The following is a 13763-nucleotide window of genomic DNA, read 5'->3' on the forward strand; positions in this document are numbered from 1 at the left end:
CCCCCTTCTCTTTATGTGTGTGTGTGTGTGTGTGTGTGTGTGTATAAATTATTTAACTTTTTTATAATGGAGCATGTTAATTCTTAAAAGATAAAAGCATAAATTTTATATTATAATGAAGATAAAAATCATCCCATGTCTTTCAAAGGGTAGAGTTTCCTACTTTTTTCCAGTCCTGCACTGAAAGACACTAAGGACTGAGATTCCATCCACATCAAATCCTGGCTTAATTAAGTGTATCGAGCACTTACTGAGTGCCTACCGTGTTCCAGGGACTGAGATGGGCTACAGGAAAAAATAAAGTCGTTCTAAGGTGGGAAATGGAATGACGTATCACTTCTCAATAAACTCAGATTGTTTTTGCCTTGCTAACCCTGGCATTGACTGACATCAACAGAACAGAAAGAAATCCAAAGGGTATTCATCTCGAATTGAGAAATTGGATAAGTGGAAATGGCATCGATTTTGGGTTCAGGTCCTGGTTCTGTACTAACCGAATAACCTTGGGGCCTCTTCTGAGGGTCAGATTCCTTCTGTGTTCATCAAGGAATGTGTGCCAACAGGATGGCTCTGGGAGGCCACAAGAGTCCCAGCTTGGATGCTTGTTGGCCTGGGACATTGAAAATGGGGATAGTAAGACTTACCTTGAAGGGCTGATAAGGGGATGGTGGTGGTCATATCTATCTCTCTGTCCAGCTATCTATCTATACCCATAAATGGGAACTTCTAATACGATAAACTCTGAAATTCCTTATCGTTCTTCAATCCTATAATTTTAAGCTCTGTGCCTACAGTCAATAATGATGATGAAGATGATGACCATGATGGAGATGTTACACCTGAAAAGCCCCTCTGCTCCTGTTGTCATTCTCTATTGACCGAGGGTTCTACAGACGGGAAACACGCTTAGTCACAAAGAAGAGAGTCACCAAGGAAGCCTCACATTGTCTTTGTCTGCCTTGCACATACCTGCCTGGACACACCATCCCCTTCCCTCAATTTCCAGCACATAGTCTCAGTCTCTGGGTTCTGATCTGGAAGGTTGTCACAGCCACCTAGGATTGCTGTGAGGAATAAATTTATTCACGTTCCTCACCTATTCATTGAGCGCCTGCCACATGCCAGGTGTTGGTCAAGGGCTAAGAATACAAGAAGGAACAAGGCAGACAAAGGCTCCACACTCAGCACTTAGCAAATACCTGAATATTACTTTCTCCTCTTACGTTTCACTGAAATTGAAAGAAGGCTGTGGGGGAAACTCAAAAAGATTCTCAATTCAGAAGAACCAGTGTTGCCTCTTTTTTTTTTTTTTTCCAAATAATTTGGGAGCAAAATATTGGCCATTGCCAACTCTTCAGCCATGTGACGGAGGAGGGAAATCATCCCTCCCTTTCATGTTACCCTTGAAAAGGGGACGCTGTTCTCTCCTTCTCCCATGGAAAGCCCTTGTTTTAGCTTTCGCATTCTCCACGGCACACTTCCGCACGGGTTCTGTAACATGTCCTGACATGTAGAACCAAAGGGAACGCAAAATGAAAATGAAACAGTGTTCCACCTGAGTCACCGTCTGTGTTTCTCTTTTATCACCAAAGCAATGAACTCCCACACAATTGAGGCTTGTTCTATTTAGGTTTTTAAACGTCATCTTTGTAATTACAGCACACTGCGATTGTTATAAACAGTCGGAAAACACGTTCTTAGAAACATCTCTCTGATTCATAAATATTTGGGTGGTGAAGTCATGGAGGTGGAATGCAAACCTTGTTAACATGCTGCTGATAAAGATCAGTAGAGGCTAATATGACGTGGTGACAAGTTGGCCGTCCTGTGCGGTGGAACAGCAGGGAGGAAAATGGGGCAGTTACTTTGTAATGGTCATCCGGAATAATGTGGGTTTAAAAAGAAATACCTTTTGTAATGTAATTCACTTGACTTGTATTTATTAATTCTTTCGAGAAATAGTTACTGAGCGCCAGCCTCCTGGCTTGACCCGCCAGCTCCTTCTCTGCCCCCGTCTTTCCGCTCAGGCGGGGCCCCTCCCCACCTGCAAGTTAAGCCCCAACCCCTTGCGGTTTCACAGTCCCTCCTGGAACCTTTCACATCGGGCATTGTTGCCTATGCTAATCCCTCGCCTGGAACTTCCTCCGCTCCTCTTAGCCCTGCCCACTCGGAAAACTGCTCTTTCGTCTTTGAAAATTCAGTTCCAAAGTCACTTCTTCGTGTATGTAACGTTAGTTAGTCGCATCCAGGGTGAGTACGTAATTTGTCATTTAAATGAAAATGTGGATCCCCTTTTCCCAAATTCTTAAAAATTTCAAGCTGGTGGTAGCAGAGTATTAAACCAAGTGTGGGGGGCTCAGTCCTTATGCGTCTGCCTTCGGCTCAGAGCATGATCCCAAGGTCCTGGAATCGAGCCCCGCATCAGGCTCCTCCGCTGGGAGCCTGCTTCTTCCTCTCCCACTCCCCCTGCTTATGTTCCCTCTCTCGGTGGCTGGCTCTCTCTCTCTGTCAAATAAATAAATAAATAAAATCTTAAAAAAACAAAAACAAAAGCAAACAAGTGTGGGACCTTTTAAAAGCGGACCGCACAGACCAAAGGCCGGCAAAGAAGCCAGCCCTGGTCACACCTTTTCTGCATTCCTGTAATTTTTAGTCAACTTTGTTGCTTCTTAGCCGTTCAGCATCTCTCCACTCCAATTCAAGTAACAGTTTACCAGTGTTCCTTTGCAAAAACCACTCCCTTGGCATTCCCGGTCTAGGCGCATTGGGTGACCGGCAAACTCTGCCAGGGGCCACCCTGGATGGTCCAAGAATGGGCTGAGGACTCAGAGCCAATGAGCTGCTGGGAGCTCTTTCAGTTGGGGCCGCGGGACCCAGGCTGGACTTGAATGTAGGGGCTGTGAGCCAGGGCCTGCTGGGTTTGCCACGTGGAGCCGGAGATAAAGGACAGAGCCAGGAGGCCAGAGGCGTCAAGGGGGGGCCTGCAACCACATTTACCATGCAGTCGTCAGTTACCGCAGCCAGTAAGTTCCCCCTTTCAGCTTACACCGTTTTGAACTGGGTGTTTTGATACTTGCAGACAAGAGCATTTAGGGGACACATTCTACACACATTTTTTACTATGTGCCCCCCCCCCGCCCTCCCCACCCACTACTCTGTGAGCTCATCAGGAGCAAGCATTTTCTTTTTCTCATCTTACCATCCCTGGTGCTTGGGATAGCATTAAAATATCCTTTCATTTTTTAAATAAACAGAATGATTGTGACAGTAGATGGTAAAACAACACTTGACAACCTCATCTGCATTATCATGATTTTTGTGGTGAAATTTAACTGGTCTGTAAAACGGAGATGTCTGTGAGCCCCTGCCACACTTCTGTTTGGGTCCACACATGCTAAGTCCCCATGACTAGGTAATAGATTAATAGGTTATTTTTGGCAACACTCTCTTCTTTCTGCTGAGGTAGGGGCCTTCCAGGGGCCCAACAGCTTTAGCCTACAGAGCACATTCATACCTGTTAGCTCTGTGCATCTCACACAACCCTAAAAAGTGATCAGGACAGAGAGAGTTATCCCCATTTTACAGACTAGAAGTTGAGAGAAGAGTCTGAACAGTTTGGTCAAGATCTAGGGCAATGTTGTCCAATATGAGAGCTAGCCACCGCATGTGGCCGTTGAGGCTTGAATGTGGCTAATCTGAGTTAAGGTGTGCTGTGAGCATAACGTACTGATCAGATCTAAGACTTAACACCCAAAAAAGAAAGTAAAATAGCTCACGAATAATTTCTACATTAATTACATGTTAAAATGCTATTTTGAATACATTGGATTACATAAAATAATATTTATTAAAATGAATGTCACTTGCTTAATTTTACTTTTAGTATTATGGCTACTAGAAAATTTGAAAATTGTATGCGCAGCTCGCATTTGTGGCTCGTATTTTATTTCTATTGGATAGCTGATCTAGTGTCCAGCATCCTGGCTCGTGCTCTGTTTCTATCTATAGACTCCAGCTCTCCTCTTCCCTCCTACCACCCTCATCTCAGGCTCTCCTGCCCCACTGTCTCTGCTCTGTCTTCTCCCTCCTTGTTGCTCCATCCTTCCTCCCTAATAAGGCAGAATGTGGAAGAGAGAGACTGGCTTTTTAAGTCTGGCACCTGTTGGCATCTGTTAATTTATAAGGACACAAAACAAGCATAATGTCAATTCTGAACTTTGGAAAATGGTCAGGACCTTTTTAGTTCATAGTCTCTGAATATTTACTTTTTTTTTTTAAACAACTTATCTCTATTTAATTTTAGAAGAAAAATAACAAACCCAAGTTGGGAAGTTACGATAAAACATATTCTAGTCCTTGCCAATCTTTTGTGAAGTTCCACACGTAAGCTATCTAGGATGTGTCTTAGCCTCGTGCATCATGTCCCCAGACCCCGTCTGCAAGGGGGTCTTCAGCCCCACCAAGCCCCAAACTTAGAGGAAACAGAATTCAGCTCCTACACCAGACAGAAGGCAGGCCCACCGTCTGTGGAAGCTTAGCCGTTAGAACGAGCATTCACGGCCGGTGGGAGACGGTTCCTTTTAGGTAGATCTCTGTGGCTGAGTGGGTTCCCATTTGTAGGCAACTCAAGGACTAACTGGAAATAGGGAGCTGTCTTGGATGAAACCTGAGAGCTCAAGAATCCTAGGAGTGGCTATTCAGCACCAGAGACTGAGCAGGGACAGTGGGGAGTTTTGAGGGTCTACAGAACAAATAGAAGACAGTTGTAGGGCTGAGCGTGGCGGCTGATATAAATACATACACAGAGAGACTCAGACACATATGTATGCTTCAGATCACTGACAGAGACTTTGGAACACTTATTTTAAAATGCCACGTTATCAATGGGTGGATCAGGCTGACAACCCTTGAACCCACTGATCCATTTTAATATCCCTAGATGTGGGACCACCAGACACCAGGGACCTCTCTTGCTGTGGTGTAATAGGATTATTGCTGTGATTATTACTTACAAAGTCCTTAGGAGTCTTAGAAAAGAATGAAATTCTGATGCATGTTACAGCATGGATGAACCTTGAAGACATTACGCTAAGTGAAATACACCAGAAACAAAAGGACAAGTGTTATACTACTCTGCTTGTATGAGATACCTAGAATAGGTAAATTCATAGGGACAAACAGTAGACTAGAAGTTACCAGGGGCCATGGTGAGGGGAGAATGAGGATTTAGTGTTCAATGGGTATAGAGTTTCAGTTTAGGATGATAATGTTCTGGAGATGGCTGGTGGTGATGGTGGCACAACAAGGTGAACGTACTTCATGCCACTGAATTATATACTTAAAATGGAAAAACGGTCAACTTTAGGTTATGTATACTTTACCACAATTTTTTAGAAGTACTTATCTGTTAGGGATATATCCTGAGATGCCTGGGCTTTGCTTTAAAATACTCCTACCTCCTTCTCCCATAAAAAGGGGTGGGGAAGGATAGACAAAATAAGATTGGCAAAATACCCATCCTTGTTGAAACTGGGTTATGGATATATGAGAATTGATACATGCATGTTTGAAAATTTCCACAATTAAAAGGTTCTAAATGACAGCAAAATGTTTGACTCCCAAGGGTAAATGAATTCAGGGGAAATCTGTTGGCAAACACTCCTTTGCCCAGCCGATTGGGAGGGCGCGTGCAATGGACTGGGTGCGGGGCTACGAAGAGCCTCTTCTGCATTCCCCATGACTGATCCACACACCATCAGGGTGTAAAGACTGCTTGCTTCTTCAAAACCCAGTTACAACATTTTCCTGACCTCTGCCCTTGCTGCAACACCTAATGTGTTTCTCAACCAGTCTGATGAGCTTCTGTATTATATTTTTCTTACAGGTATAAACCAAGACAGCACTTCAGGCTTTCCTCACAATACGGTCCTGGGGACAATGGTCAAGTAGGGTTAAGGAACGTCTGTTCAGCAATAGGACGGACCTGTATGGAGTTCCAGGCTGCTGGAAACACTTGGGAGGAGTCCTGTCTGCTAAGGAGCTTGAGGAGGCTGGGTGGGGGGGAGGAGGCGGGGAGGCTCCTTCAAAGACGGTGGGTCCAGAAGACATTGCCTTAAAACAGTGGGGGGGGGGAAGCATTTCAGGTAGAGGAATCAGGACATGCAAAGGCATGGGAGCACAAAGGAGTGTCTCCTGGTGCAGGGACATGGAAGGGAAGAAGAGGCTGGAAAAGCTAGCTGGGGTCAAATCATGGATGATTTCATATGTTTCCTTTCATATGTTTCATTCTTTTTTTTTTTTAAGATTTTATTTATTTATTTGACAGAGAGAGAGAGGGAGAGAGCCAGCGAGAGAGGAAACACAAGCAGGGGGAGTGAGAGAGGAAGAAGCAGGTTCCCAGCGGAGCTGGGAGCCCGATGCGGGACTGGATGTGGGGCTCGATGCGGGGCTCAATCCCAGGGCCCCGGAATCACGCCCTGAGCCGAAGGCAGCAGCTTAACGACTGATCCACCCAGGCGCCCCTAAATTTCATTCTTTTAACAAATTGAGAGCCTAGTAAGGGCACATTCTTTGCAAAGATGAACACTGCTCCTTTCCTTCCCGACTAAAAACTTTGACCAAGAAGAGAGATGATGAGGAGAAATGGATTATCTGTACACAATGTGGGACACCTAGCTACAGGGCCCAAAGTTATTTGAATTGAATCTCCTTTAAACCCAGCTTTGCCGAAATGGGTGGGACTAGGGAAAATAAAAGAGACCTGCTTAGGTAATAAAAGAAGATTCCAGATGATAAATAGGGCTTGGTATAAGAAACCAGGTCCATCACAAAGGTATTTCCCACTTCTGTGCAGACCGTCCTCATTATCTGAGTGGCCGGCTCACTTACCTTGTAGCCAACATTAAGAGCTATGAAAACACATTATCTACTCCGCTCATGTTGCCCATATCCAATGCTAACTTTGTAAGTCTCTCAACAAGAGACCCATTAAGCTTATGTTACCATTTAAAGACGTGCCTGGAGAATGTGCAATTTTTGAAGGAATGATAATACAGATTTCCACTGCAAAATGGACACCTGTACTACAGCTCTTGTGTTTACATTGAATTCAACTTTTAAAAACGTGTGCATTTTCCTCTTTTCCGTTTGAAAAATTAAAGTAGTATGTGCCCGAAACTTAAAAATCCAGTCATTTGGGAGAAGACCCATAGTGCTCGCCGCACACGCACTCCACTTCCCAGAGACCACAGCTTCCGCCCACCTCTTTAAAAAACGATTTTTAAAAAGATTCTTATTGTTTTTAAAAACAATTTCTTGGTCAGTTTAAGACACTGTCTCTTGACTCAACTCCATTAAATATGAGGAGTTACCTTCCCACTTCCTTGCTCCCAGCATCTGATTTATAATTTAGTCCTCCTATTGGTTCCTTCTGTATACGGATGTGACATACTTAATCCTCCTTTTCTTCTTCTATCGATACAGTGCGTTTCGACGCCCCACTATGTTAGCTGAGGATATAAACACAGTGCCCTTCTGGCTGCTTTTCTCCTCTACTTCCCATTCTCTGCTATTTGCACCCCTACTTTTACATCAAGAATGAAACCTCTACAAGCAGCTCTGTCACCATAGTTAAGCCCTCGTTGCTTTGTGGGGGGTTTGATTTCAAGAGTGGGAAGCGAGTAGACAAGGTCTGTGTTATTATGACCATGTAAATTTGGATTACTGTGATACCGTGCTAGGACCGTATTTCCTTCCCTGCCAGGTCAAAGTCACCTCCTCTCTTGCCATTTACAGGAGAACATACCTAGTAAAGCCAGTCACGTGGAATCTCTCTTAGGCTCAAAGTGATGCTATGTTTTAGTTGGCTTTCAATTGGGACAATAATTTTCTTTTTCAAAATGTAACTATGTCTACATCGTCACAGAAAAAAATCATGTACCCATATGACCTATGTTTTTGAAAAGGAAATTATTGACCAGATATGAAGACAGCTAAATGGAGGCATTATTTTGAGCAGTTGAGGGAGGGATTACGGAGATAGTGAGGAAGAGAGCTAAATCCAAAATGTCCAAATTGAGAAGTCAATATATAATATCCAAAAAGGAAAAATCAGGAAATTAGCAATTATAAATAATAAGCACATTATTAATAAATATGGAGGGAAAAAACAGCTAAAAGAATGGCAAACAATTGCCTTTGGGAAGTGGAAATCGAGGGTGGGGTTGCCTCGGTTGGGAGACAGTTGTATTTTTCATTACAGAGCCTTGCAGAATACTTGGACTTTCTAACTTTGTACATGTATTGCTTTGATACAAATTGAAATTAAATTTAAAAAGGGAGTAACTGTCCCTCTCATCCCACTCCCCAAACAATCACTGCTCACCCAATCAAATAGCTGAAAGCAAGGCACCAAAAGGAGAGAGGACTGGGACTCTTTGTGTGGGACGAGCCTTGTGCCCGGTGGTGACGTCCAAGGGCCATGAGATGTGGTTCTTCATTGGAGGACTCTGATGGTAGCAAGCCCTTTCTCTGACTTCCGCTGGTGGGGGCTGTTTGTAACATGCCTGGTTGGGGACTGTCTGTGAGCAGGTAAGGAAGTGTGCTGAGCGCCCTGAAATTCAGAATGTGTAGCCTCACGTAATCCCCTCATTAACATCCAAGTCCACACCCTGCCTACAGTCTTCATATCCTGAGCCTCTCCAGTTTTAATTTCTCCTTAGAAGAAGCATTTCAAGGTGGGAGGAGAAGTTACCCGGCTACTGGGGGTAAAGGCAACCACTTACACGTTACCTTCTTGGTTCAGATGTATAAGTCTCCCTAGTTGCAGCCTCGTCCCTCACTCTCACCTCCCGCAGTTACTGCTGCCCCCAGATGCTAAGTCTGGCAGGGGTCTGTAGAGACACCGCCATCCCCACTAGCAGGCACCTCACTTGGACACTTCTGCTTTCCTAAAGTAATCACAGGTGCCCCACTCCACCCCTACTTTCCATCCTCTGTAATTTTGTTGACATCTCTTTACTGTTCTTTATCTCCCTGTCCTTTCTGTCCTTATAAGTGAATACATTCTTTACCCTTTGGTGTTATTTCCCGGAGGCTTATGGAAAGAGAGAATGGAAATATACATGTGTTTTTAATGAGTGAGTGAGAGAATGAATGAATGAATGATTGAATGGTTAATTCTCCATTTTAACTGAAGTTGCAGCTCACTTCAAAACAGAAAGGCTGGATTTTATTTACCATTTCCTGCCCTCTGTTGTAGGTTCATATTCTGAGGTATTTCCCTGTTAGCGAGACTTCGTCCCTTTGGCCAGTGACTGCTTCCCTGAGCCCAGCCTGTGGGCTTCTAAACGTGTGGGTTGGTCACAGGAGGCCCAGCCTAGTGGCTGTGGTATCTGCCATGTAACCCCCTCCCCATGGCAGCAACCCCAGCTTCTGCAAAAGTCTCAATGCAAGTGGGTAGTTTGGAATACAAAACATATTTTCCTATGGAAACAATAAGAAAGGACTATTTTAGTTCCTAAGCCAGCTTTCGAGAGTCTATTTAAAGCTCATAGATATGAATATTCTTTATTTATTAATATACTCATCCCTCAAATTTATGAAATACCAATTATAGGTAATTTGAGCATTATGTTATCATCTGATTCTATCAAACACAGTTTTTTAAATACATCCCTTTGCTCAGTTTTTAGCTTCTATTGTTTTTAACTTCCAAATGGTCATCATCTCTTTTCCAAACATAACCCCCTTTTTCTCTCCCTTCCCCAACTCACCAGCCCCACCTTAGATAGAAAAGCAAAACTTACGTCGGAGTCAGTGAAAATGTTCATTTGTCAGAGACAGAAAGTTGCTGATGACGCTCGAAGGGAGAAGCTCCCAGAGGGCTCCTCTACCCAGTGAGGGGCCAGCCTAGTACACGTGGTGACTTGGGTCAAACTGGGAACTGGCTCTTTATCAATATCTTTGGGATTCCTAAGGCTGCAGCACTGACACGGACCAAAAGGCACTTTTTAAGGCGTAACACTCATAACCATTGGCTATTTTTTGTCTTCCCAGTGCAGCATTTCATGTGTTTATTTTCTTGTACACTGGGCTGCTTCTGGCTCGCAGAGAGCAATGTTCTCACTCATGAGGAGAGGGGAAAACTACCTTGCAGTGGACATTTGAAACTCTTACCAAATTAAGTTCCTTGGCACTTTCTCCAAGGTTATTCTGGGCAAGAGTCTTATCCAAGATGGCAAACACATACTGATAACAATCATTTGTTCAATCATTCTTTCACTCATCAAATCTCATTGAAGGCTTACGATGTGCCAGACACCAAGTTTAGGGCTAAGGGTCCCTTCCTGAAGCCACCTGCACACCATTAACACTGTACTTTGAATAGTAGAGAGGAAGAAAGTACTGTGGCCCAAGAAGAGTGTTACCTCCCACTGACCTTCCCCTTGCCCTAAATAAAGTTCTACCAGGTGGGTAGAGAAAAGAGAAGCAGGAGAAGTAGAAATAGGGAGCTGGCTGTGTGGGTCTCCTTCTATCTGCTGTCAGCTATGTCTACAGTCAGAAGATAAAAGAAATCCCATGGAAGATTGGAGAAGCTCAGAGCAGAGGAGACTTCTACCCCACTTCCACAAGTAACTTCCCTGTGTGTGAGAGTAGAAGAGGTGTGGCTGAGGGAGGCATCCAGGTGCGTGGCCTGGGGCAGCCTCGTAGTGTGTGCCACAGAAAGAGTAGCCGAGACCTCTCCTGCTCACAGGCAGGACCCAGGAGAGGTGAGGGAGGCCAGAGGCCCCATCAAATTTGGGAAAGGGAGGATGCAGAGGACTTCAGAGGTCACAACAGGACCTGGGTCATTTAGGAGGCAGCCAGGTGGGTGGATATGTAGGACCAACAGACCTTCCCTTGTAGGGTTCCTCTTCACCTCCTCCTCTTGGTATGTGGCAGGTTAGAAGGGGCATATTAGGTGATGAAGGGCTTAAAAATGAGTAGATTTTTAGGTCTCCCTGCTGGGCACTCTCATGCAGTAGGCCTGGGTGGGGCCTGCTCTCTTGATGGTTAACAAGCTCCAATGGGGGTTTAATGCAGGTGGCCTGGGAGCCACACTCTGAGAAACTCCAGGTGAAAGAGGGAGGCCATATTTAGGCAGGAGAGAGAAGGAGTGGGGCAAATGAATGAAGAATTTTGACTCCAGGGTAAGCATGATAGTTAATTTTATCTGTCAAGTTAACTGGGTCATGAGGTGACCAGATATTGTGTCAAACCTTATTCTGGGTGTGTGTAGATGAGTTTAGCTTTTAAATCAGTAGACTGAGTAAAGCAGATTACCCTCCATAAAATGGGCCTTATATAATCAGTTGAAGGCTTGAAGAGAACAAAAGGGCTGACCCTCTTTCCAGGAAGAGGGAACTCCTCCTGACTGACTGTTTTTGAGCTGGGACATCATTTTCTTCCTGCCTTCAGACTTGAACTGAAGCACTGGCTTCCCCTGGGTCTCAAGCCTGCCAGTCTTTTGACTGGAACTACATGGCCAACTCTCCTGGGTCTCTGGCTTGCTGACTGCAGATCTGAGGACTTACCAGCCTCCATAATCATGTGAGCCAATTATTATCTATCTATCTATCTATCTATCTATCTATCTATCTATCTAACATCTATCAATCTATCTATCTCTCTATCTAATCTTCTATTGGTTCTGTTTCTCTGGAGAACCCTGACTAATATAAGTAGTAATAACCACTTTTTCCTTTTCAGGATGCTCAGAACTTTATAGTATGGTAGGGAACCCTGTCCTGATGGACAAAGTCGTTCATAAAGTCAGTATATGAAATGAGAAAGTGCTATGTGACGTGGGCCTCTTTGGAGACTTTAAAAAACAATTATAGCTACTCTTTATGAGTGCCCTCTGGTGATATTTTATCTCCTCCCCCTTGTAAATACTAATGTGGTATCTGGCTTTCCTGTAAGTATAATCTCCATGACGGCAGACATACTCTCTGTTTTGGTCACCACTCTATCTATGAGAGAGAGCCTGGCACACAGTAGGTGCTTGGCAAACACTCGTTGAAGGAGTCGGTTGATCCATAGCTAATCTTCACCACAACACCACATGGTAGGTACTGTTATTCCCATTGTAAACCGAAGCTCAGTTTGAATGCTGTTGTTCTCTGATTACAATGCCCCACCCCCTTCCTTCCGTGTCTGCCCTGTTCTGGGCCCTGGGGGGCTGACCTCTCTCTACAGACATGTACAGTGGAATCCTGGCCAGGGAAAGAGANNTCAAGGTTAGGTCTGCTGTTCTAGGTGTGGTGCTGAGACAGTGGCTGTGTTCCTCCAGGGCCATGGCTCCTGTCAGGCAGCCCCCTTTCATGGTTCCAGCTTTCAACAGGATCCAATAAAATATTCCCCCCGCCTTGCCCTTCAGGCCTGGCACGGTAATGGCTTCCTGCTCTCACCAGTTTCTCAGTACTTCACCATCCCTTGTTGCCAAATCCCTTAATGCTGCCAAAGTCTCAGTTAATAGTCCCTTTATTAAACTCTCCTCAGTTAAGTCACTTGTGTGTGCCATCATTTTCCTACTGGGATCCTGACTTACAAAGAGAAATTAGGTAACAAAATCACGCAACTAAAAAGGTGGTAAAGGCAGAATTCAAACCCAGGTATGTCTAGCTCTGAAGCCCATTTTCATTTTGTTATATATCATGACCTCCACGCTTCTCTCACAAATTGATTAGGAACGAACCTACCCCATGAACATCCTATAATTTCTTCTAGAACATTCTACAACCCTAGCATTCTTTAGCATTTCCCTCCTCCCAGAGAGGAAGATTGGTAGCATGGAAATAGGGCTTAGGCTTCTGTAGCCCCAGACACCCGAATTTGAATCCATGCTCTGCCACTAGTTATGCGTCTCTGAGCAAATGGCTTGACTTCTGCGAACCTCTGTCTCCTGGTTGTAAAATGGGGCCATGCTATAGCAGGTGGGAATGAGGAGTAAATAAATCAAGGTATTTGTATCACGAGCTCAGTAACGTTGGTGTTTCCTCCTGGGAGGAAAGTTTCTAAGTCTCTAAGAAAGTCTCTTAGAAACTAAGTTTCTAAGTCTCACGGCTATGCCTGAATGAATACTTGACTGAAATCACTCTGTCTCCTTTTTGGTTAAAAAAGTGTTGCTCAGATGTGGTACATACATACAATGGAATATTATGCAGCCATCAAAAATGAAACCTTGCCATTGACAATGACGCGGATACAACTGGAAAATATTATGCTAAGTGAAATAAGTCAATCAGAGAAAGACAATTATCATATGATCGCACTCATATGTGGAATTTAAGAAACAAAACAGAGGATCACAGGGGAAGAGAGGAAAAAATAAAACAAGACGAAACCAGAGAGGGAGACAAACCATTAATCATAGGAGACAAACTGTGGGTTGCTGGAGGGGAAGGGTGTGGAGGGATGGGGTAACTGGGTGATGGACATTGGGGAGGGTATGTGTTGTAAGGGCACTGGGTATTATATAAGACTGATGAATCACAGACACGTACCCCTGAAACAAATAATAAATTATATGTTAATTTAAAAAAATGGGGATGCCAGAGACAAAGAAATAGAGCTGGTACTTAATTTAAAAAAAAAGTGTTGCTCAATCTCTGTGCAGGGAAAGATATCAGAGATTTTGCTTAAAAACACTTGAGCATGGGGGCGCCTGGGTGGCACAGCGGTTAAGCGTCTGCCTTCGGCTCAGGGCGTGATCTCAGTGTTAT

Source organism: Ursus maritimus, unplaced genomic scaffold (assembly GCF_017311325.1).
Source record: "Ursus maritimus isolate PB19 unplaced genomic scaffold, ASM1731132v1 scaffold_2, whole genome shotgun sequence".
NCBI lineage: Eukaryota > Metazoa > Chordata > Mammalia > Carnivora > Ursidae > Ursus > Ursus maritimus.